The 27,231-nt window shown below is 40.1% G+C and overlaps 1 long non-coding RNA gene across 1 annotated transcript in view; it reads left to right on the top strand.

The window, feature by feature from the left end:
* LOC102012439 overlaps window positions 1–26,635 on the top strand; it is a 47,601-nt gene extending 20,966 nt beyond the window's left edge. The window contains exon 3 of the long non-coding RNA XR_001233829.1: window positions 26,078–26,635. This is a non-coding gene — a long non-coding RNA (uncharacterized LOC102012439). The remainder of the gene's footprint in view (window positions 1–26,077) is intronic.
* Window positions 26,636–27,231: the final 596 nt, after the last annotated feature.

Here is a 27,231-nt window from a genome sequence, read left to right as displayed (position 1 = left end):
GTGATGTCGAGGTTGGACACTAATCAGCAACATGTGTTGAACCCAGCCTTCAGGTCCCATCTAGAGGAAATTTTATCAATCAAATCCAGTTGAGATATTCTTTAAAAACAAAGTAAAAACAAAACAAATGGAGTATCAAGCCCACGGCACCTGGGTGATCCTCAGGTGCACTACACCTCTCCCCTGGGTGTGGCCCTGGCTTCGTTCCTTGCTGAGGCATCGCTTTATCTCCAGCTCATCTTTCAGCACTGCCTGTCAGTGGAATATCACAATTCCAGAATGGGAAAACAATTTTTACAGAATTAGGGAAATGAAAAAAAAAAAAAGATTTTGGTCATGGAAATCCCCCTTCACTTTAAACAAATATTTTATTCCTGTTTGGAAAGTAGCATTTTATGACTCTCCATCTTAATCTGCTTTAGCATTTTCTGTTTTAATTCAGAAACCAAATATGTTACAAACCAGGAGGTCTTGGGCCAAGTCCAGATCAACAAACCAGAAGGTAACTACCAACTAACCAAAGCTGCTGTCTGTTCCAAATTTTACAAAACAAAATTTTTATAGGTGTACGTAAGTCCCATAAGGTAATCAAATTCTGAGTTTTAGATACAACCAGCATGAAAGTTGACGAAGGAAAACCCAGTCATTCCCATAACAGCCAGCTGCATTTAGATGTACTTTGAGGGAGACAGACAAATGTATCATAGAAAAATATTTTAGTGATTATATTGTAAAAGAAAGAAAGTGAATTGACATTTTTATTTATACCTCTAAATTTTCTTTCCTTCTTTCTTTTCCCTTGGCTTCACAACTAGAGGAAATGTTGGCCAAGGTTCAATTATTGGACCCAAATTTCATTCTAGCCCTGATATTTTGTTAGCACTGTAAAAACAATTAGCACAGAATTTGAGAACTTTAGAAACAGGAAAAAAAAATGCATTTAACTGTTGTTTGTTAGGGACCTAATCTGCAAGAGGCGCTAGTCCAGTCCAATTTTACAAACACACGAAGTCAACTGGAGACCTGATGAGTGCTCTAAGGGACCGGTGTCAGAGACACCTCTCTCCGATCTGAGGCGGTGCTTTGCCCTCTGGGACATGCTGACTCCTCTGACGTAGCTACCCAATCACATTACAGATTACAGAATCGATGTGCCAACAAGAACAAAGACTATCTTCGCTTAGTACAACTGATGACTACTTAGGAACATCTGTAAATAAATGAACAAATTGTCAAGTTGCTGGGCTGGGCTGAAAACGGAATTCAAGTTTTAAAAAGAAAACCATGAGCCACAAACAAGGTCATTAAAATTGATGCACAGGAAACATGACCCATTGAACTTTAATCAAAAGAAAATATCAAATTGAATGAGGAGATCTTTGTCTAAAGTCATGGTGAGAACACAGCAGGATGAGAAACTCTGATAAGTTTGTGGTCGTCCCAAGGCAATTGAGAACCAAGCTCTCAAGTGATGAGAATATGAAGAAAAAGAAACTGTTGAAGAAAAATAAAATGCCCCTTCCCAAACCCTTTTCCATTCACAATGACTACTTGTTTGTGATGAAAAGTTGTGATGTCAACAGTAATTCATCAAATGTATTTCCTTGGTGTGAATGTACAAATAATTATATTTATTCTTTTAGAAAGGCTGCTACTGAATACTGTTGTTAAATATCTGAATCATTTCACATCAAATTACTTTCCCAAATAATACATCATGTTTCCCTTTTTTTAAAATTCAGCATTTGTCTCACTTTTTCACACATTAAAGTGAAAAAAAACTAATCAGTGACAGAAGTTAGTAATCGCATAGCAGCTCATAGAGCAGCCTGTGGAGATGCACTACCTCCGCCCTTAACATCCTGGTGCTCAAGGAAAGACAAACAGTCAAGGTTCACTTCCCAGCAATGGCTTAAATAAGCTACGGATGATCTACAAACACATTTTTAACCTCAACTTTGTCTCTACATATGCCAATTTCCCTTTCTTGGTTTATATTTATTCTAAAATACAAACTCTTTTTGATAGACAACCAGTTAAAAATGTGAGCTGCTAAAATTATCATAATATACTTAAAATTAAGAATAAAAAGACTTTCTTTTTTAATTTCCTATCCACGGCCATGCCTATTGAAAAATGATTGACACATCAGCTTTCTCAGAACAAACTCATTGTATGTGTCATAAATTCTAGCACATGGGGTAAGTATGGAAAGATGAGGTCACACTGTAGACATGTTGTGGGGTTGCACACCTCCCTCTCCAGAGAAGGAAGGGTTCCGCACATAGGTTTGAGGTGTAGAAATGGGAGAGAGGAAGTGATAGTGAGTAAGTTCCTTATGTGACTCCTGTCACTGACTTCATCGTTAGCCTTCAAGCCCTCCCTGTATTCCGGACACAGTGAACATGGCTGTTTATGATCTCTCTGACCACATCTTAAACTATGCCACCCAGCCTCCCAGTTGCGTAGCCTAATGCTTCCATTAAGCATAACAAAAAATTCTATCCTACCTACCTTTAACGTTAGTAAAGTTAATTAATTCATATTAGTAGAAAGGCCTTGGCAAACACAGATGAAAACTCTTACATTGATGTAATCAACTACTTTTCTCTAGATAATTGCCACTTGGGCTGAGAAAGTGTAAGCATGCCAGGCTAAAACACTTTTAAAGATTTCAATCAACATTCTCTCCCAAAATGAAGAAATAAAAGGCCAGAGGGTGGATCGTGGACCTCACACTCCATTCGCGAGCAGCGATACCTCATTACAGTACCTGCCCTTGTCCCCCGAACTTGACCTGGAGTTGGCCTCTGGACTGGTATGGAGGGAAAAGACAGGAGCTGCATAGCCCAGAAAAATTAGAAGCAAACTCTGTTATTAAATTACTTATATTTGTAGCCCAGCTTAAAATAACATAGACCTACCAGGCTTCTGTCCTAAGATCTGTGTTTTATTTTCAGATGTAATGAAAAATGCCACCATTTTTGCTTCATTTTTTTGACTCTTTACTCATTTCTAAATAAACAGATACTTATTTCCTCTCTTAATTTTCTATAAAATATTGTTGTAAAGTAAACGTGTGCTTCCTAGAAAAAATACTTTCTTGCAAAAAGCAACTTTTAAACAGTTTCTAGTAACAAAATTCTGAGCAACTTTTTAAACACAAAAGCTAAGCATGCATTTACTCAGGAAATGTTGAGTCACTAGGATTTCTAAAGCACAGAAGAGGCACAGTGGGGTGAGGATGTTGGATGTGAGGTTTTAGCTTGTTCCTTAAGTAGAGTGCTAGTTTACAGTCTCGTGACTCCGTGACGTTCATTTTGGATCATTTAGTCAAACATGTTCAACACATGTAGCTTGACCAAGTTGGTCATTTCATTAAATTATAAATTTAACCTATTTAAGTGTGAACCCACTGCCCTGATCTAGTAAGTGTCTCTTATTACAAAGAAAATGAGGTCAAAGCCACATCACACTGCAGTCTTCATATGATCCTGTGATAGGTTCCTCAGTGTGGGACAGCCTGTACGGTGAAGAGAGCCTAATGACATTAATTTTGTACCCAGGAACTAAATCCCCTGAGGTAAGAGTCAAGGGAGCTGAGCCTTAAAACAAGTCTAACTTTATAAAAATGTAATAAAAAGCATACTAAGTGAGGTAAAATAATATTAGTAGATGCTACATCATAAAATCTCTTTGCTAACTCACTTAATAATCACAAATTATCTTAATTATCTTTTAAGAACTGAATATTTAATAGAATGAAGCATTTCACTTGTGATGAGGTAATTTGGCTCATATATAGAAAATTACTACTTTTTTTTTGTTTTTTTTTTTGGTTTTTTTCTCCTGGTACCGGGAACCGAACTCACGACCTTGTGCTTGCCAGGCAGGCGCTTTTGCCGCTGAGCTAAATCCCCAGCCCCTAGAAAATTACTATTGAGTTAGAAAATATCACCCAAAAGCTGTGTGATAACAACATACGTGAAAGGTATTCTGGTTGATAGAGCCTACGATTTTCTAATAAAAAGGGAGGATTTCTCCATTTTTACCAATCTTGTATTTAAGTAACCTGCTCTTGCTTCTAGGGCTAATAAGAAAGTTCTCCCAAGCTGTATCTATATTATCTGAGTGGTCTCTGTATGTTTGAGAGCTGTTCTCATGATCACTTTTATATTTTGGCATAACTTTTCATGACTGCAAATTTTCCTCATTTCCCTCTTTATACACCTAACTTTTGGAAAGTCACTCCTTAGAGTTTTTAATAACTTGTTTACCTGGGACAGCTGTCTAGCAGACCTGTGTTTCAGCTGTATCCATCATACATTGGAAATAATAGTGAAATTACCTGAGGTAGTCATTGTGAAAATTAAACAGGTGTACGTGGGTCAGTGCTTCGTAAAGCAATAAAGACTAACAGGAGAGAAAAGACCAAACCATAGTACACAGTAATCCTTACATCCTTACACCCTTCCAACTTCCTTTGTTTTCACTCCTGGCCTCTGGGGCTCGGCAGGTTCTTCACAGAATGGGCGGAGCTTGAAGCATCTGCTGAGAAAACTAACCTGAGGTTGACCTTGACCAAAAAGTGGCCATTAACTGATCCAGCAGTGATAACCTTATTTAGGGACAGTTAATCCTTGAGGTTGACTGGCATCCACTGAAGTGGTTTTGCATAATAATAATGATAATTGTAATCTTTAGATCTGTTGGCCTCTGCAGTTTTAATGAGAAAATGTGGTGAATAAACTGGTTAAAAGAGGAATGGACAGAACAGGACGCCAGCATGGGTTCTCAAACTGGTGAGATCTGGAATCAAATTCAGTTCTGTGTAGCTGGGGTCCCCTGGGATTAAGGCACTTCTCCCTCTGGCTATGTAAGCCTCAGCTTCCTCTCATGTGCCCGTGCCCTCTGTCCTACTTCAAGCCGTTCTCTGTCCCACTGTCTTCCTGAGCTCCATGCCTCCAACTAAGGTGCTCCCAAACCACCATCCCCACCACCACCAAAATAGGCTACCAGATACAAGTAAAATGAAGGAAGCCCATCTAACTATTTTTCTGAGACAGAGTCTCACTATGTAGCCCAGGCTGGTCCCAAATTCGCAAGAATCCTCCAACTCAGCCTCCCCTCCCCCAGTACTGGGATGACAGGCACACGCCACCACTCCTGGCTCGCCCAGTTAAATGAAGGGACAAGAAAAAAAAATTGAATATCAAGTAAACAAATAATATCTTAGTATACATTTGTCATATGTTTAAGCATCATTCCTTATATACCTGAAATTCAAATTTAACTAAGCACCTATTTCTTCAAAAAAAAGAAAAATTTGGCAACCAGACACCAGGATTGGGTAGAGAAAGAGTAAATCTGCTAGTGTGCCTCTTCCCATCATTACATGATCAGTGGCATCTGTGAGTGCTCAGGTTCAGTTTGCTGCATTCAATGTGTTTCACAGAACCACTTTCTCTCTCTCAGCCGTCATCTGCTGCGGCGTCTTACCTTCCCATCTTTCTATTCCCACCGCTGTGCCTTTGTTCAAGTCTGCACGTCAGCAAGGACTCATCACTGTGTTTCTCAGTTGCCTCAAGCTCATACTGGCCGTATCTTCTTTATCTCTCTCTCCCCCTCATCCACCCAGGAATTTTACTAAATTAAGTGCCTCTTCTTTATGTTCCTAGTAATACTGTAGGATTAAATATACGTACACATATAAGATGCCTGAAACATGGAAGAAACCAAACCCTATGCACTCTTCGATTGCTTTATGATGGGGACACCTTCTGAGAACTGTGTCATTAGGTGATTTCTTTGTTGTGTAGTTACCCAAACTGAGGCAGCTACAATGTGATAATCTTATAGTTCCATCATCCTATACGCAACATATTGTTGACCAAAATGTCATTATGTGGCATATAATGTTTTTCCTGTATTTTTATTTCCATGATAGAGTTTAATTGATAAATTAGACACAGGAAAAGATTAACAAGTTAAATTAAATAAAAGAATTATAACAACATACCCTAAGAAAAGTTATATGAATATGGCTCTCTCTCCCTCTCTCTCCCTCCCTCCCTTCCTCTCTGTCTCTCTCTCTCTCTTTCTCTGTCTGTCTCTCTCTCCCTCCCTCCCTCTCCCTCTCTCAGCAGTTTCTCAAAAGCTCTGCTTAGGCGTGTCCAAATTGCCAGCATCACCACTCTTGGGCTTTGGGGCCTGGGAAGAGTTGTGTGAGCATAAGCGCTGTGACACAAGTTTAGCAGGTCTGATAACCCAAAGGGCCCTCCCCTGAGACATTAACAAGGAGGTCACCTGTAAAACATGCATACTCTAGAGAAAGGCGATGATTCCTCTTAGATGGGGGATTCAGTGAACAGTGTGAGATTTTATCATGCTACTCAGCACAATTCAAGCTGAAGAATCATTTCTGGAACTTTCTGTTCAATGTCGTCAGACCGTAATTGATCAGAGGCAATGAAAAGCCACACTGCAGCGAGGGGATTCTTGTAACCCATGATCTGAAATGTACAGGGTGCTGGAGGATGAATGCAGTAGCAGAAGTGAAGTGGTTTCTATAATCAAAGAAGCCAAATTTCGAGTAGCCATGGCCGCTGCCTTTCTCTACCCCATTTCCTTTTTCTCAGTACATAAGCTAGCTTGGAGGACTGTCCTAGAGACCTACAGCAGTATGCTGGACAATTGTCTCCAAAGTGAATCTCATTATAGCAACCATACTTCATCCTTACAGACTTACCCAAAAGGAGCACCGGGAGTAAGGAAATGCATTCTCAGTAGGAAAAAGAAGTTATGAGGGCACTGGAGAAGCTCGATAAAGAATTCCTTGGCTTTAACTCACAGCGGGGACAAACACAGACAGGTCTACAGGGAAAAAGTAGAGGTGGTAGCTATCTGTAGGCTCCTTAATTCAGACCATAGAAAGAGCAGGCAGGTCTGAAGCAGATAGAATGAGAATCAAGGTTGTAAACTCCCCAGCCTTGGGCTTCAGAGCATCACATACGCTCCATAAAAATCACTTCCAGATTCCAGTGTCACCAGTGTAACTTTTTTAAAAAAGGTAAAATAGTCTCCCCTTAAAGAGAGGCCCCTTTTGTAATCTCACTCTAAGTTCACTCTTCCAGAGTGGTGCGTCGTGAAATTTCAGTACTCCTTGACACTTTGCACATCAGCGGGGAGAACTTGTCTTCCACAGAGATTTGTATTATAACCTGGACACTTCGCAAACATCAAGAGAATTGGTTATACGCATGTGCCTCTATCTCCTAATGCCTTTAAGTCAATAGGTAATATTTTCCTATATTTAACTGCCCTCTGCCAGCCTCCAGCCCTATCTATGACATAATTATAAATCCACTAATGTCATCAGCCAACAATACTTCATCATTGCTGCTACCTCATCTGTCAGTGCTGCTGCCTAGTTCTGCTGTCTTCTGGCAGATCCTCCTGTCACTAGACCGATTACTGACATCTATTTAGATTTTCCTTCTGACCCAATGGATTCCTTGTTCTCCAGCTGATGACAGTCTCAGAAGGCTGCAGTCAAACTGGCCGTTAGCTTCTGACCTCTCTTTAGACAACCTTATTATGATAATTGCAAGGCTGGAAGCAGCAGAGACCAGGCCAATTACACCTGTCCCTGTCCCAATTCAGATGGGCTTAAATTACTCGGGTGGGGTGGAAAGTATGATTTAGCTCAGTTGAACAACTTTTTCTCTATTCTTGTAAAATTTGGAGACAGACATTTCTAATGACCCTTGTCATTAGCGCATAATGGCCCAGTATTTCCTTAAATGGCATCATTCTTTATCAAACAGACCCACATACTATGTGAAGAGGTAACTTTACCAGTATATTTTAAAGGAAACAAATCTTTAAAATGTGGCTACTTGAAATATAACAAAACATAAACTGAAAACTACATACTCCATGTTTTCTTTTGTAGTCATTTTAATATTAATGATATATATAGACACATGTGAATATTTAATGTTAGTGTTTTTAAATATTATATTTGTACATGTTTAAATCTGTAAAATTGTACATAGTTAATTCTATAAATGGATAGCTATGGCACACATACATAATTATATTAAAGAATATATATATGCATGCTATAACTAAATGAATTCTTTATTTTTAAGTGCATTATATAAAACATTAGGAGGGGAAGCTTTTACAATCATTTTAAAATTAAATGTTGTTCTTGTCAAGCACCCTTAGTAGCACCAGTGTAAAATAATATGTGCCTATTAATTTAAATTGAAATTAACCACATATATTCTTTCTTTGAATTTTAGTTAATTCTTAAAAGAATGTGTTCAGTTATTGTAAGTCCTATATTTCCACAGCTGCTTACCTTGTCTTCAAAAATTAGCCTTAAAAAGAAATTTGAGAAGCAAAGACCCAGAGCTCTCAACTGTCTCAGCAATCTGTAGGTTCTCACAGAGGTCTTTGAGGATGCCTCGAATGTGAAGTAAAGCGTTGTAGGAAAGGAGTTCTGGAGGCCCAGAATCGAAAGGCTTCTCTGCCCTCACTCCTAGTGTCACCGCTGCTTTCCCTGCTAGTCTTTTCTTCATTGAAGTCAGCCGCTTCGGAAGCTCTGGAGAGAGCAAACTATGAAAAGGCTGCTGTCTTACGTGGAAGAGCGCTGACTCCCTACGCCTCTTCCCATCACCCTCACGGTAAAATCAGGATTTTCTTGTAGCCTCCAAAAATATTTCCACCAAGGGACAGGTCGTTCCCCAGCAAAGAAATCAGAGCATAGACTCACACCCTCACCACAGAGCATCTTCGCTCAGACCTGCATGGTGCCCCTTCCACCGACACCCATCCGTGTGCGTACAAGTCTTGGAGGTTTCATTCCCCGCCAAACTAGAGTGGAAGGGGAAGCTGCCTGGCTGTGCTTTGGTGACACCATTACGGGAAACTGAGTTGCTTTCTGTCCCTGAGCCAGTCTCTTAATCTGGAGTGACAACCACAACCACAGCGAGAATCACTGTGAAATCCAGCAACGTAAGCACCTCCACGTGTGAGCCTGCTGCCTCACCTGTACATGGGAATTTCTACAGGCTAAGAGACGGCAGGGTTTGAGCCCAACCGACCTGCACTCAACTCCTGAACTCCAATATTTACAAAATATAGGATCTTCGCAGCAATCGCCCAACGTAAGTGTGACTATCAGTGAGATGATGTCTGTAAAGTTGTCGGCATGCCCTTTACCTGCGTTCCAACTATTTCTCACTGATCCTTTGCCCTTTTCTTTCTTTCTTCCTCCCTTTCATTTCTTCTTCAAATGATCAAGTCGTGAACTTATCCATTGGATAAGAACCACACGTAGTAATATTCCATTTATCTGCAGGACTGCTCGGTCTTCCTGCCCTTCCTGTTTGGTGTTACTATTGTCCCCACTTGACCATCTCTCCTTTTTTTCAAATCCAAGACCTCCACCTTTGCAGTTCCTAGCATCAGGTACTGACAGACAATCATTTCCTAATTTCCTATATCTGAGATGATTTCCACTCCCTAGGACTTCACTGATGGATCGCTGGGGATAGTCCACTTTGCCATGGCTACTACACATTACAAGGACTTCAGTGGAATCCAAATACACTGTAATAGATGATAGAGGTCTGGATTCCTGGGTTTTCTCTTGGATACTTCTGAAATAACCTAGAGTCCATGCAGTAAACAAGTCCTTCCAAAAAGCCCCTGTTTTCTCTGCAGCCCACAAATTTATTCTGTCCCTTCTTGCTAATGTTCTGAGTTTGCTTGTCTTAGAATGATGGAGATACCTTTTCAACTCCAGCCAACGAGATCTCTGCCTTACAGTCTATCAGTTCGCACCAAACAGTAGTAACCACAGGATTGCCTTGAAGGCATTATGAGTGTTGAAAATATAACAGCAGATCTTGACTGAAGTGTGCCTCAGAATGCCTCGAGAGCTTGTTAAAAGCTCAGGTCACTTATCCCCAATGGAAGTTCAAACTCAGTATGTCTGAGGTAGGGGTTAAAGAGGTGCATGTCTGACAAGCTCCCAGAAGATGCTGATGCTGTTTTCCAGGAACTTCTCTTTCAGAACTGTTGATAATAGTCATTTGTTAAGCTTTATGAGTCCGTTCCTCACCTGACCCTCTTACTGCCTTAGTAATTCATAATATATAGAAGCTCATAAACCTTGTTGCTACTAAAAAGTTACTGTGAGGTGGCCACTTGCTCCTGCTTTAAATGACATGAAGTGATGACTGAGCCCTCGGCACACGGAAGAAAGGAGGAAAGGGACAAGAAAAATGATGCAGTGTGCCTCGGATTGAATCATTCTTGAATAAGACTGTGTGAATATCAACGTCTACCCAAACTCAAATTTATTTTTTAATCCCAGATAGCAATAAACAAAAAATAGGCAGAGAGGGAAAGTCAATATTTTAACTCAATAAAGTGCACTTTTTATCTCTCAGATAAAGAACGTGGGTCTGCCTGGCCAGAACGCGTGATACGGGTTTATTTCATCTGGGTTGTCTATAATTAGATTGCAAGCCCCTTTGGGCAGTAGCTGTGGCGTTGTAATCAGATTTTGTACCGAGCCTGGCACAGTCACTTACCCATAAAAAGTGTGCTCAATAAATATTTATTGATGATGTTATCTTTAATTCCTCAGGAAGCAACTACATAGACCACTCTATTTAGTTGAATGGTGATGGAACTGATAAATTAGCAGGGAGGAAAAAGCAGGTCTGTTATATTTCCTTAAACCAAGCCACCATCAGCTACTCAAAATGGGGAAATATCATTTTAAAATATGATGCATTACTTTGTTCCGAACTTGTAAGTGTTTGAAAAGATAGAACACCGCAAACCAGGATCTTTAATGCGAATCTCCCAACAATTTCAGCAATGCTAAAGTTTGTAATATTACAGGTTTTCTCTTTACCGTTCCCATTTTCCAATAAGTAAATTGGTCTGTGCGGTGCATGTTTAATTATTAGTAAGCATTATCAACTGCCATGCCCTCGTTACTTGCCCATCACTGAGATAAAACACTCCGCACCTGCAATTTAGAGGAGGAGATGTTTATTTTGGCTCACAGCTGCAGTGGACTCAGTCCAGGATCATTTGGCTCTAAGGCTGAAACTTCTGGCATGGTAGAGCAGAGCTGTTCACCACAGGATGGTCAAGAAGCAGCAGAGCAAGACAGAGCCTTCAGGCCACGCCCCCAGCGACCTGCTTCTTTCCACCTGGCCCCACCTCTGAAGAGCAGTCAGCCAGGAACTCTTCCGTGGACTGACCTAGTGATGAATAGAGCTCCCTTGAGGTTCCATAACCTTCCGAAAGCTCCATCTCTCGATATGAGACTTTTGCGGAACACTTTAGATCTGAGCCATAGCATCGCAGATGATTTTTTCATTGTTAAAAACAAGGAACTGACCTAACTTGCAACAAGGTCCACATCTGGCTAGTGGTCTCTTCTATCTACAAAACACTTCTAGCCTTTATAAGGCCTAACACAAGCAATGAAACAATTGTAGAGTATTTTTTCTTTAAAAAAAAAAAAAAAAGAAAGAAAACCTGGGCTGGGGCATAGATCAGTGTTAGAACACTTGCCTAGCATATAGAAGGCCCCAGGTTTGACTCTCAATACTGGGAAAAAAAAAAAGTTTAAGTGTTCCTGAAATGCTTCTAAACACACATATCTAATTAAAAACACTCATACAGCCAGTAAAAGAGCAAGTAATTTACCAATTACAGGGAAAGTAAGACAAGAAATTCTAGGGCACAAAAAATGAGGGGCAGACTTTCTTTCCCTAGGCAGGATTAGGTACAAGAAGAAGGCTAGGTCTATATGGTACCAATGAGAGTACTGGGCTGTACTTCTGATATATTTGATTGGCAAGAATTCTATTAAGCCACCAATTTTATGAGCTTTTCCCCTACTCTTTAATGAAAGTACGGGGTTAAAGAAATGCATTGCACAAGAGGCAAAAGGATGAGAGACCGAGACACAGAACAAGGAGTTCAAGAAGCAAGCAGTGCGATTGCGCAACACAAGCTTGCCCGTTCAGAGCATTGTTTGGAGAAGACACAATCCATTGTTTCTTGCAGATGATTCCTTTGGAATTCTTTCCTTGGCTTCCGAGACTCATTCACCTTGTGACCTTAAGTATTTCACTTACTGCCGTGTTCCTTTGCCTTTATGTTTTGCTGTCTTCTTTCATACAGGAATTTTCTATTGATTGAAAAATGGATTAGAAAATAGACTGCAGTTCGGGGGCCACTCAGAGAATGAAAACACTTCACCTGGGTCCTTCCCTCCAGGGGCTAAGGTTAAAGTCCCCATTACCTTCCATCTACTTACCGCCGGAGAATACTTCCTGCCTGCAGTTAGGGAGGGCTTCCAGGCGAGTTTCTCTTGCTTTTGATCTATCCCTGTACGTTAGCAATCTAATAGCATTTGGAGAAGAAGAGTCAAAAGCCTTTCCAATTCCCTTTGGCAAATTGCTTCATGTTTCTAGTTCTCAGCTGGGCCCTCCACAGAGTCAGCAACTTGGCAAAGATCACTGAGATCTCTTCTAACTCTAAGAGCTCAGGACAGCAGCAAATATTTGTGACTATGCCCAAAAGTAAGAATTATGGCCCAAAAGCCCTATTTAAGTTCCTACTGGCCTCGTCACTAGGCATGTGAATGGGTCATGGACAAGCGTATCATCTTTCTAAGTCCAATTTCTCTCATCTGAAAAATAAGCATAATGACAGCACCAACTACCAACAGTCGTTACGGGAATTAGCTAAGGTAATGAAGGTGGCGTACTTGGCACATTAACTGTTAGCGTTATAATTATCCCTCGACCCTTGAAGCACCTACAGGAGAGAGTGTTGGCACTTGGGTGCAGTGCAGAGGGATTGCATTGGGTTGTGAGCTCAGACTGCTAGAGTTGGCATCCCAGCTCAGCATTGAGATACCTACATTAATTTGGCAATTCTATTATTACCGACTACTGATTTCTTATCATTAAAGATATAGTTGCTTTTGGTGGGGGTAAAGCAAATTTGCTGGAGGTTTTTATTTTCAACTTTATGCTTCTTGTATATTCCACATTTTCTGCAAGTAGAAATTACTTTTCAAAACAGAAAAAAGAGCATTTTTGTTTGTTTTACATATCACAATTAGAATGGTGACTAACCATCACTGAATACACAAACTGCTGCCTGATAGTAAAAATTCCTTCGTTCAGAGTAAAAGTTTACGTTGCCCTCACACAAGCTAATGAGAGCACATTGGACTTTATGAAACAGCACAGACGGCATCAACCGTCTGGTATTCATGGAAATATTCTGAGCCCTCCAGTCTTCAAACTGTGTTTTTGCTCACCAACTTGCAGTTTCTCCCCAGAGTTTCATTCCCATGGGATAAGCCTTGCTATGTGGAGGATGATAAATCAATTTGCAGGACAGCCCATTGGGGAATCCCAAAAACTCATAGTTCGGTTGGGGACACAAAGAGATACCAGCAGCATGTGCAGAGACGGGGGATGTACCGGGCTTTCTGCCGCAGGGGATGAGACACTCCACTGGTGACAAGTGCAAGCTCATCTTCCCGCTGAAGGGCGAGGTACCAGCCTCAATGATGCCTTTCATCGCTCTAGATCTTTAACTACATCGTAGACAAGAAGAGGGAAAGGATTCCAGGAAGAAGGCCAGCAGGAGAAAGTTTCCAAAGGAGTGAAAGAAGGGATGCCAACCTGTGGGAGTGGTGTGGAAACAGAAACCAGCAAAAAGAAAGGGGAAAATGCTTGGAAGGACGCTTCATAAAAACATTCTTATTTGCATATAGATAAGCAATTTTACAATTCATAAATTTCAGGGGAGAGAAGGTAGAATAAGGTTAGAGTAAACAAGTCCACAGAATGTCAAAATTTCAGACTTGGGATTTTATCTAAAAATGACATTGCCTTCTCAATCTCCATAATAAAAGAATGGAACCAAATCTTGGCTGTCTAGTTCTTTGTCCATTGTGCTTTCTGATGTATCACACCGCCTCTTCTTACTGAAGACACGGAGAAAAGCCACTGTAGGTGGTAACACACTACTGAACGGAGAAGGGGATGAATCTGCAGAGTCCTGCTGAAGCAAACTGGGAACTATGCCACCTTCCCCAAGCATGTATGCAAGCCACGATGGACAGCGTGCCAGGAATAATCAGTGCTCACTCCAGACTTCTGCCAGTTCATGTAGGAGCAAATGATACAGCCGCTAAAGATCTGCTGTGCACCTCCTGAGACTTTGAAGTTCAGGTAAAGAAACAGACCTGAGGGCATGGGTAGTGTCTGAGTTTCTCTTTCCTCGGAGAGTACAGGTTTCAAAAAAGATGGGAATTTTAAGAGTTACTTAACCCAGTGGTAGTGTAACAACTAATATTTTGTTTGCTAAGTTAAACTCTTGCAACTTGAAGAGTACAAAAGTCCAGGACATATAGTCAGAGGCTCTTTTCCTTTGGTGAAATTGTGACTTAATTGTAGTTACAAAGAACCAGTGGCAAATGCTTCGCGAAAGACTCAGAGAAACAATGCAAATGATGTTAAAACTGCGTTCAGGGTGCAGAGAGTGAGAAGTCCAGACAAAAACAATTTAGAACAGACTTAGACAATCTGGCTGATATTGAGAAAAGAAAACAAAGCAAGACAGGTGCTTCTGGAGAGGGATTATTGTCAGAAATCTGTCAGAAGTAAAGAGTGAGCGTCATACGTACAATAAAGAAAGCAAGGTAAATACAGGACATATGTTTTACAATTGGGAAGTAAATGTTATTCTTTTGGTTGTTTTTTATTATTATTTAAATTTTACATTTTACTTTCCCTTTCTCTTTTTTCTTCTTTTTTCTTTCTTCCCTTTCTTCTTTTCTTCTTTTCTTTCTTTCTTGATAAAGAAAGTAAATTATAGATAGCAGCAAAAGACACCCACTCACCTCTTCCGCGTTTCCTTCTCCTCCTGGGTGGGCATAACCATAGCAATACATTATCTAAGTGTTTGGATTTTTATGAAGTTATATTTTCAAAAATACCAAACCAAATGTTTCAATATGTTAAAAATTATATAAAAGCATACTGGTGTACATATTCCTTTACAAGACTCACTTTTTCTCTCAAAGTCGTGTTTTTGACATTTAACTATATTAATTCAGGCAGATTTAGATTTGTTTCCCCCGTATGGCATTACAAAGCAAAGCAATACTCTGACAGATAATTTGCTACTTTATACACTTTTTGCATTTACTATGATGATTCTGCAATGTGAGAGATTTTATAGAACCTTGTGAGAGATAACTAGCAATACAATTTCAGGTTAAAAAACTGTATCTCTTCCCCTTAACTAGACACTACAGTTTGTTCTCCAGAATGGCTTGCTAATACCCAGCTCCTTCCATGATGATCTGAAAGCCTGGTTCAGGGGCTGGGGATTTAGCTCAGCGGCACAGCGCCTGCGTGGCAAGGGCAAGGTCATGAGTTTGATCCTCGGTACCAGGGGAAAAAAAAAAAGAGGATCTCATGAAAGCCTGGTTCACCAACAACACTTGGAAGTGACAGACTTCTACAAGGTTGCCAGGGTGCTGTGAGCAAAAGATCATCATCTTGTTTGAGTTTGAATTTTCCTTGTTAATGTAGAGCTTGGGAATCTCTCAGACAGTCGCTGGCCACTCCACTTCCTCTCAGAGTGTAGTTTGTATATTTAAGCAGAATGATCCAGTGTTTCAAGATTAGTCTTGGATCGAACTCACGACCTTGCGCTTGCCAGGCGGGCGCTTATGCCACTGAGCTACATCCACAGCTGCTTCAAGATTAGTCTTTATTCCCTTGGCTTTTCAGGCCTTGTTTATGACACTGTATTTAACACCATAAACTTATGCCTACTCCAGTTATTTCACATTTTTTTTCATATCTAGATCTCCAGAGTTTTCTGTTTGGAGAGCTGGTTGTAATAGAATCACTTATAAAATAGCACAGTCATTCTGCCCTGGTCTGTAACGACCTTCGGGTCATGCCCCAACACTCACTCATTTGTACCCATTCACATAAACTAAACTGTTTCTAGTTTCTCTCTTCCTTTCGCACTGGTCTGTCTGTCTATTCATTACTTTTTGTCTCCTAAAATCAGCCATTGCTGTTGCTGCTACTGCTTCTTCATGGAATTATTGTCATTATTAAATTTAACCTCATAACTACCAGTATCTTTGAGCAAAATTTCTTGTTACACGAATACTAGCACAGAATTACCTTATGAATTAAGTTTCTTCCTAGAGTCATCTTTCAAAGATCTTTCATGCTGAGTATACTTTCTCAGTCTAAGAAACTCTTTATTCTCATTCAGTACTAAAAAGCAGAAGATCTGGACATAGGATTTTCAACTGCTAGTGCTTTCTCCTTGAACTGAAAGATGTGACTGTTTCTAGACTCTCCTTTTCTGTGTTTGCTGTCAGTATCATTGTTCCTTTTTTGGATAAGTCTTTGTTCCCTCCAATAAATACATTGTATGTTTTGGTTTGGGGGGAGGGGTACTGGGAATTGAACCCAGGGCCTTTGCACTTAGCTCCATCTCCAGCCCATTTTTAATTTTTTTAAAAGTTTTGATACAAGGTCTCATTGAGTCACTAAGTTGCCCAGGCTGGGCTCAAGCTTCTGAAACCTGTGACTGCCCTGCCTCACTCTCCCAGAATGCTGGGATTAAAGGCATGTGACACCTTGGCTGGCTAGTAAGATCTGTGATGTTCTACATCTTATCCATTAGTATCAATTAGATTCGTAGCTCTCATCTTTGAAAATGTAGCAGCCATTTTCTTTTTTAATATTTCTCCTTTCCCATTGTCTGTTCTTTCTTTTTAATTCCTTTTGTAATCCAGAATGAAGAGATCCTTTTTGTGAGATCCTTTTTCTAGTTTAATATTCCTTTACTTCTTAAGATTTGCAAATTCTCCCTCTTTATTTTTTGCTTTTGGGTCATGTATTCATATCTCTCTTGCAGTTATTTTTTCTTTAGCTGCCTCTGTCAGTATCTACTTCATCTACTGGGTGCTAATTTCCATAATGATTTTCCATTACAAAAGATGCAGACACCTGTATTTTATTTTGCACGTTTACATAGAAAGAATTGAATTATCCAATGATTCAGATACTAACAACAGCGGTGATCACATGCTGGAAGAAAGAGTTGCACTTTCAGGACTGAATTTGGGATTGTGCTTGGGTTCAGCATCTGCGAAAGGAAGAGACGATGCCAAGATTATGCAGAGAAAGTGGAGCTATGTAGCCTCCTCAGAAGAACTAGAGCTAAGATGCTGCTTCTGAAGGGTCTTCACAGGGGCGAGAGGTCAGACCTTTCTCCTTTTACTGATTGGGGTACAGGCCACACCAGGAAGGAAAGGCAATGTTAGGTAAGACAGCTGTCTTCAGACAGGTGATCCCCAAAAGGGGATGGATGACCAGAGAGAGTGCTCTCCCCGCATCCCTCCTGGCTGGTGGAAGAGAAACTCCTCTGTCCTAAAGAGTGTGGGTAGCACATGGCAGGGGCCCCTGCAAATGCTAAAATTGTATACAAACATGAGCTGTTTTCTCAACACTCCTATGAGGTAGGCACTGTGGTAAGCCGCAATTTAGAATTTACAAAACTGAGACAGACCTATTCAGTAACGACCCTAGCTAGAGGGGCCCAGAAGATTGTGTGGCAGATCTGGGATTTAACAGAGGTCATTTAAATCTAAAAGCTTCGAGCTTCCCTGCAGTGCTAGAGGGAACTATCGCAAACTCATGACTAACATCTCTCTCTGTGTCCACAGGGGAACCTACTATTATCTTATTTGACTTATTTTTGTCCCAACTACCATTGTGATTCTCTCCTCCTACATTTAAATGGTATTTTGTCAAAGAGGTTACAGTATTTTTCCTTTTTTTAAATTCAGCACTCTTTTAAAGACATATCCATGTTAATATATAAATATATGTGCTTTATGGTTTCAAGCTGCCTAGTTTCTTCATTTCTTAGAAAAATATTTATTTTAGGGCTGGGAATAAAGCTCAGTGGAACTGCGTCTGTCTGGCAAACACAAGTTCTCAAGTTCGATTCCCAGTACAAAAAAGAAAAAAAGACTTATTTTATACTCTCTTCCAGATTTGATTTCACTAATTTCTGGGAGTAAAGGGTAATATTTTTGTTTGTTGAAATATGGAGACTTTTGATTGTGATGAGTTTGTTCTTTGTGACATTTTTCAATGGGTGATTGTAAGCTTAACTTCAATAGAATTTTTTTCTGTAGAAAGTCCCAATTTTATGGGTTCAAAGAAACCCCTCAGGAGCTACTGGGGTTTGATTCTTCCAAATATCCCAAGAATATCATTGTGTTTGGAGTCATTGTAACTTCTCAGACAGAAATTCAGGCCCTCTACCTACTCAAGGAATAAATCTGATATTCTGGTTTCTTGTAAGAAAACTCCTCTGCTTAGAAACCAGTAGAAAAGAGGATTTTTGTGTCTCCTTATTTTGGAAATCAAGGTTGTCTACTTGTTTTTAGTCCCCTTTTGCTGAGCGTGTGGCGCTTCAGAAGTTTAACTTTAAGCTGGGATCCACATTATCACTCCCTTGTCACAAGGTCTCCTCGGCCATTTGCACAAAGGCGGTGAACTCAGTCCCTTGGCTAAAACTGTAATCCTTTCTTCCTGGGTTGCTTACCTTGTTCCAGACTCTGACACTAATCGCTGTCCTTCCTGAAAGTGAAGGCAACATTTTAAAAATGTTTCGTTATATTTATCAGCGTTTCTAGATATTGTTGGAATGTCTATGTGTTTAGAGACTATCATATTGCCAGAATCTGCATCTGTTAGTCTGATTCATATCCCCACTGCACTGACTAAATAGGGTGGAGACAGAAACACTTGCTAACCTGTACAGCAATAGACATGAATTTCTAACAGACTGCTGAAAATATTTCAGAATACCACACAGTTCACTCTTTAAAGTGTACAATTTTTTAGATTTAGAACATTTAGAATTTTTTAGATTTAGATTTAGAACATTCACATGAAATTGGCCACAGTCAATTTCAGAAAACTTTTACACACACACACACACACATACACACAAACACACACACACACACACACACACACACACACACACACGGACTTACTATTTTCCCTTAACCTCCTACTACCTGCATAAAGTAATCACTAATCTATTTTCTGTCCCTTTGGATTTGCCTAATCTAGGCAATTCATGTAAGTGAAATCATAAAATATCTCTTATGATTGGCTTCTTTCATTTAACAAAATGTTTCCAAAGTCCGTCTGTGCTGTAGCATGTATCAGTGCCTCAATTCTTTTTATTATGGAGTAATTATTCCATTGTGCAGAGAGCAGGTTGATGGACATTTAGTTGTTTCCACTTTCCAAGGATTATGAGTTGTGTGCCTATAAACATTTCTATTCACAGTTTTGTGTGACTATGTGCTTTCACTGCTCTTAGGAATGGAATTGCTCACCTGTGTGTTAATTCGATGTTTAACTTCTTGAGAATCTAAAAAGTTGTTTTCCAAAACAGCAATCCCACCTTACATTCCCTCCTGCAGGGAATGAATCTGCAGGCCTTTCTTCTAATGCTAAAATTCAATGCTGCTTTTGGGCCTTGAGCTGTGGGTTACTCAGTGTTCTTACATTTACGTTGATCCTGCGGTCTGACCATTCGCTCACCTTGGATGGTCTACAACCACTACAACACATAAAAATCTTCATCTTTCCCTTTGTAAAAATGCACTTCTCTTGTAGTCACTATCTCGCTCAAGGCAGAAATCTGGGACTCATTCCAGAGGCTTTCACTCACTCACTCGTGAGCCCCTTTCCAGCAATGATCAAGGCTTCTCTGTCCTTCCCCTCTCACCCTCTGCAACCTGTCAGGAGCCTCGGGCAGGGAAGCCTGTACTCAGACAGACTTGCCATTATATCTTCTTTTTTGCTCTTTATTCTTTCTTTGTTTCTTTCTGTCTGTCTGTCTTTTTTCCATCCTTCCTTCTTTCCTTTTTTTAAGTACTGAAGGTTGAACAGAGGGCACTAAGCTATATCCTTAGCCCTTTTTCATTTTTATTTTGAGGCAGGGTCTCACTGAATTGCCCAGTCTGACCTTGAACTTGAAACTCTTCTGCCTCAGCTTCTCAGGTAATTGGGATTACAAGCATGCGCTACCAGGCTTGATGTCTGACACACTTACTCAGAGTGTGAGCCGGACACCATTTGACTGATTAGAATACCAGATATAGGTGATACACAGCAACTGCACTACTTCAAAAGGGTGTTTCCCTGCTGAATCTCTGGGCAGTGACAAACGAGTGCTGACTAATAAACTGTCTTAAACCTTACACCTCCGCAGCAGATTGTTGGCAAGTGGAAGTGCCGCGTGGTGGAGATGGAACGAGGGCCTTATGCACACTCGGCAAGGGCTCTACCGCCGAGCTGGAACTGAACTTTTCAATGAATCCTGAATTATCCCGCTTGGGCCACTCAGAGAAAGTTCTTTCAGCATAAAGACTCGATGAAGAAGTCCTCTAATGCTTTGATCTGTGGAAGATTTTCTAACAGTGTTCAAAAGTATCTGTGCTCATTCTCCTCACCTATCTGTCTGTCTGTCTGTCTTTCTCCAATTTGTCATTGTCTAATGATTGCCTCCAAGCCATTCTCTTATCCCTCAGCTAATGGCATCGTGTTAAGGAGAATTCATATCTTCACAGAACAGAACTATGTTGCCTCGACAATTTTAATTTGAAAACAGTAGTCTTTGGGAAGACAGAATATGTACCTATTCAATAGGGACATTTGGGAAATGAGACACTTCCCCTACAAAAGTCAGTCTGAGTAATTTGTTTTGTTGTTTTCCAGCTACAAGAACACAAATACAGCTGGGGCTTGCCCTTGTGACGAGAAGGGGGCTCGGGCACTTGCTCCAAGCGAGGCTGCTGACTTGGGACTTTAAGCTGCTGAAATCACTGACTTGCTGTAGACCGGCGCCATCCAATACCAATATGGCACAAGAGAATAATTCAAATTTTCTAATGACCGTATTTAAAAAGAGAAAACAGGTGGCGCTAGCTTTAATAATATACTTAATAATGTAGTTCCCAAATTTTACCATTTCAACATGCAATAAGCAAAAATCAATGAGCTATCTTTCATAGGAAGTCTATGAAATCTTGTGAATAATGTGTGCATTCCACACAAGTCAGTTGGAATGGTCACATTTCACACGTTCAGTAGTCACTTGTGACTGGTGCCTCTGTATTTGGGCAACACACAGCCAAGCATTCCCCTAGCAAGACTGGCATTGCATTTAATTTGCAACTGTTCTCATTGCAAAGAGATGGTCAGCCGTAAATCAGTCAGTTAGCAACTTTAATAACAAGTACAACAGAAAAAAAGTCTAGTCTCTCAGGTTGTTCTAGTAATAAGGTTTAATCTTCCACCATTGCCAAAATACTTGGATAAGATAATAACCATCCACTCGCTAGCTGCATCCTTTTCTGCAAACAACAGCCAAAACCTCTCCCTACTGCCTTGTAGTTACGGCCTGGGTATCTCCTACCATCATAGAGATACATGTCAGCGACTTGAATGATAGCCGCATAGGAGCAGCAGAAAAGAGGGAGGTGTGATTCATCAACCTAGGTGCCCAGGGGCAGAGATCGAAAACTCGTGATATGAGCTAACACTGAATTCACAACTGAAAGGCTGATTGGATTCATTGTGGTTAGTATGTTTCTCTTTCCATCTTTTCCTCCCTGACAGAAGTATCCCTCCTAAAATGCACCTGACTATGCAATACAATATTCTGTGGGGGGAAAAATACTTCCTGATTTTATGCTTCACAGCGTTAAGATTGATAGGCCTGTAATTTTACCCAAAGTGGAACAACCACAATTGCTCATCTTTCTCAAATATAAATATTTAATCCCTGTTAGAAATAATCTCTGCTAGGACCCAGAGTAGTAACACATTACCCAGGTGGGTGCCACAGGTGAATTACAAACTGCTAAAAGCAAGACCAACACAGCCTGGCTCAGCAGGCCACCGACATACTGCGTTACCTAGAAAACAGGAAATAATGGAAAACCAAGGGAACGGAGGTGTTGGAAGTCTGTAATGAGGCAAAACTTTGAGGCGTGGTAAATGTGGATGTAAGAGAAATATGTGATTTTAGTTAATGGATTGAGCAAATCATTTATCATCACTCATCTTTCTGAGTGCACAATAAAAATGAGAAAAAGACGCACTAAGAAAGTCAAGTTGGAGGAGAAACTTAGAAGTTAGAAAAATAAGTTGTGCTCATTTTGAGAGCTACTGAGATGACAAATGACACGTGGAATTTGGCTCCCCTTTCCTGGCCATGTATGTGCATATTGCTCATAAACTCCTTGGCTAGTGCCAGTTTCCCTGAAAGCAATGCATCTGTTTGTTGCTTGCTATGATGAAGTGGGGAATTTTTAATTATTAATAGTGATCATAATACGCTTACCTTCTTAAATAATAAGTGCGATGCATAATGTCTGAATTCAATTTTAGGTGATTTTTAGGTCGGTCTTTGATCCTTTTTATCTTACCACAGGCAGCTTTCATATAGAAAAGTGTCTTGATGAATCTGAAGGAAAAGTCAGGACACCTGGCTTAACAAAGGACTAGTTACTGATGAGAGATGTACTTTATGCAAACAGAGTTGAAATTTAGATTATTTCAGAAATAATAATAGCAAGTATTTATACAAGCACACATATTTAACATTTATTATTATTCTAAGTGTTTTGCATTATATTAGCTTTAATTCTTACAAAAGTTCCCTGATATAAGCAGTCTTTTTTTGTTCTTTTGTAGACTAGAAAAATGTAGGCATAGTGAGGTTAAATAACTCATTTGAGGAAATCCAGCTTTACTTTGAAGCTAGAATTCAAAATTCAGGCTAACTGGAACCAGAAGCGCACCCTCAAACTGCTTCCTGGATGTGTGGCTGTCAGTCCCATGGGTGGGCACAATGGTATTTCAACAAAGTCCTGAAGCTGAAAGTCACAGTGCTCTTAAAATATCTTCCTGCTTATGTCCCAAGCTTTTACTAGTACAGTCCCTTCTTCTAATATACCACCTCTAAAGAAGCCCTAGTGAAATACAAATAGAACAATATATTTAGAAGTTTGATGACTTTTAAAAAATTCTTTCACTATAAGGCATAGAATTCTAAGGAAATTAAATATAGAACAAATAAGTTAATTAGATCCAGAAGAGATCCAGGAACATATGATCATTGAAGATATCAAAAAAAGAAAAGGATAAATAATAAAGCAGGTAAGGAAAAAAAAAGATACAACCCTGTGTCAATATATTTACCCAAAAGTAAACTCTGTCCAAGCTCAACAAAGTATTAAAACTAAGATGTGATGAAGATTAAACTAAAACAACAACTGTTAAACTAAGCATCCCATTTTTGTATTTATTAATTTTTCTTCATCAGATATCACAGTAGTCATAGAAAATATATTTTGAATATATATGGGTCAGGTGCTGTTCTAAATAATCATTTTGCACGGCTTATTTCATTGAATACTGGATAAGCCTATGCAAAAATACTATCAGTATTCTCATTTTAAAGAGGAGAAAAGCAAAGCACTTGATTTTATCATAATCTAAACTCTATTGCATATGCTACATGACTTTCTTCAGGTGAAACTTAGTAAATTTTCTGGTAGCAAATAATAACGAAAACAATTTAAAGAATCATTAAATTCTCTCATCTCTTTCCAGTACCCATCTAAAAATTTGATGTCTTCAAAAAAGAGCCATTAGCCAGCCCCTTCTCCTACAGCATTACGTCTTTTTTTTAAAAGCACTATGTTTCAAATTCAAAATCCTAGTATTAGAAGACTTTATAACAGAGAAGAGAGTGGAGAAATTGTTATGTCTTGTATCTTCTGACTATCCACCTTCACTTTCTCCATCCTTAAAAACTGATTAACAGTCAGAGTGCATTTTAAATGTATACTTTAAAGTGGGGTGGCAGAGTTAATTACAATTAAATACTCTGCTATTGGTTCACACGCATGTTCACAGATGCTAACTCAGGGATAGATATCCCCTTAGGCTCCAAGAGGTGGGGGCCATCTAGCAGTTTCTTTTAAACCAAGAATTCTCCTAAAGAGAAGAACCTTCCCTTCTAAAAATTGAGCTTCCCGAGGAAATCACTTGAGTCCTTTGGAAAAATACTACTATTGTAATATGGGATTCACTTTTCATAGTACCACATACTAGACCAATACTTCACCCATTTTTGATCATTTTGATATCACGTTCTATAGAGAAACTCACACAATCTAAGAAATCCTCTCAGAAAAATTGGTGCACACATAGAGCCCCAGTGAAGCCTATACATGTTTGCGTTCTTCATAAAACATCAAACTACCCAGAGAAGGAACAATCAAATTCAAGCCAAAGGCTAAGGCAAGCTACACTTTGGGGTGGGAGGTGTTCTTTAAAACATCCAAATCCAAAGAACAAAAAAATTCCCAGGTCTTCTTTGAATGTTGGATTATATCATGAGAAACATTTATTTTAACAGACTCCTAAAACAATAGAAGGGAATTATTTTTCAAGCACCTCATCACTGGCCTCCTCTTTATTTTACAATTATGTATCCTTTTGCAGTGAGTCTAACTCCTCGGAATATATTCAAGAGAATGACTCATGTTCACCTGTAATAGAAGGAGAAAGCAATGCTGCTAATTAAGAGCAGGGCAATTCAAACTTCTTCTTAGCCCTGGGGAGGAATACCCAGGTGTGCTGAGACAGATATGCTCGGAAAAAGAAAAAAGATGTTCTGTAGTCAAATGCACAGCATTAGGCCTTCTCTCCTGAATTGATTTTCCCACTGGGTGACATCCTGGCAATTTCTGCTACCCAGCCATTGATATAACTAAGTAGATGTAGCTGAAAGCTAGGTCAGATAAAAGAAAATGTTTAATCTAACAAAAGCAACCTCAGTCTTTGCTGGGAAGGAAAGTTGATTTAATAGGCAGGAGCAGATTAAATAGGAAGCTGAAACAGGGAGAAAAATCATATTAAACCATTAAAAAATGAAGATAGAAGAATGTCACAATGCCAATTATTTGGAGAAAAAGCACAACATTACTATAGAACTTTCAACAATAAGATGAATGATATCTACTTTAGATATACAAAAATAGGTCTTTTGTTCTCTGCATATATTTTAAATTAAATGCTATTGTTTAATTAATAGACTGTAACTTTATGCATTAAAGAAATGCAAAAGGTCAAATGACTATTTTAGGCCACAAAGTTACTGCCAAATCTCAAAAACAGGACAGCCGATGTGTTTCAAAGCATGGGAAATAAATCACCTGTGTTTAAATTATCAGGGCTTTTTAAATAATTCAGATTCCTAGGCCACATTGAATAGTTGAATCAAAAACTTCAAGGTTAAAGTCTGGGAATCTTCATTTTAACAACTCCTTATGCATAAAGTGCTAAAATATGAGAATCATTTATTCACCTTAACCTGGAAGGTTCCAGAAAACTCCACTGTAAGAAACTGGTTCTCCATAGAAATGCCACTGTTCCCCCTATTGCTGTAGAATGGTATTTTTCTCTTTTGTTCATCCTCTTTCCTCTTCATGACTAAAAGCTCCTTGACTGATCAGGAGCTCCCTCTCTGTCCCATTCTGCATCCTAGTGATGGCCTAGAGTCCTTTCTGAAGGGAAGAGAGAGAACAAGCTCTTCATTCCTCTGCACCCTATCGCACCTGTGTTAGGTCCACTTAAGGAGACCAGCCTCCCCTCAGCTCCCCACTCCTCCTTCAGAGCTCTAGCTCATCCCCGGTGTATCGATGCATGCTCAAAGGACACTGAAATTAAAGGAATTTTATTCCATCCTCGTACATCCAGTGACCAACCCACATCTCCCTCACACACCTTTTTCTGTAGCTAAGTGGAAACATAAGGAGAAAGAAGTGTTATAGAAATGATTTCTTTTTATTTCTATGTTTCAGCTTGATGAAAGTTACAGTCAAATTTCCAAAGGAAGATAAGAGGCTCTTTGGAAGCATAAAACAAAGGAAAACTCAAATTAAATGAAGATTTTTTTGCCATTCAAAGGAGGAGTCGGCCAGCCAATTCAAGTTAGGCCAAGAATGGATATTCCAGTCTGCTGGTAAATAGAAAGCTTCCACTTCACCAGCCTGTTTCTCTCTTCTTAGCCTCTTAACTCTTGCACAAGGAAACACCCAACGCCAGCCTCCACTTCAGTGGCGAGCCGGCACGGAGGAACTTGGAAGGCAGCCAAGTCATGGCTCAGTGAGGAACAGGCAAGCCGGGTGCTGCAGAAGCACCGCCAGGGCGGCAGTGGCCTCCCCTCACAAGCAGAGCTCTCCACCTTTATATCCAGACTCTCCCACTCCATTCGCGCAGTGTCCCAGGTCGGTTTTAAACCCAAGCTAACCCAGAATACCACCATCATTCACTCATTCACTCACTTAAGGTGTATTGATTAAATTAAGATCAGGTTTATGAATAATCACACTGTTTTGTCATTACCAATTTTATGGGTTCAGCTGCTCTACACTTAGAAGTCAGTAGCGCCAAGAGTCGGTAGGCTGACATTCCAAGAAACTTGACGATAAAAACGATCTTGAAGGAGTTCCGATTAGCTAACTGATAAGCCTTTATTTGAACTCTTCTAAGGACCAGGCATCAGTGACATGTAGACGCTCCGTCAGAAATGCGCGGTGTTGGGTGAAGACCCACTGACACGTACGGTAGTCGTATTCCCTTGTGCCTAGTGAGCGTTCTCCCTGGAGCTGGGGGTGGGTTAAGAGTGACAGAAACATCTGGACCAAAATTGAAATTGTTCAGGGAGGACTAGAGGTGATGGCTCCCGGGGTGATGGCTGGAAGGAAGTAGATGGCGGGAACACGGAAGGGTGAGGAGGGCTTGCTGTCACAGAGGGGACACGCAGAGTGTGTGCCAGGGAAGCCAGAAATCAGGGCACTGGACATCTGCAAGTTGTCAGCCTGACAAGAGAAGAGAGGGGCGGGGAAGTAAGCGCTAGGTGGGTAGGAAGAGATTCACTCCAGACGGGGGAACTGTAAGCAGCAATCAGACCTGGAAGAGCCTTTCCTTTGCTGGGCTCAGTTATGCGCACGGC

Source organism: Chinchilla lanigera, unplaced genomic scaffold (genome assembly GCF_000276665.1).
Source record: "Chinchilla lanigera isolate Chin_1 unplaced genomic scaffold, ChiLan1.0 scaffold00020, whole genome shotgun sequence".
NCBI lineage: Eukaryota > Metazoa > Chordata > Mammalia > Rodentia > Chinchillidae > Chinchilla > Chinchilla lanigera.
This window is presented reverse-complemented; position numbering and strand designations above follow the sequence as displayed.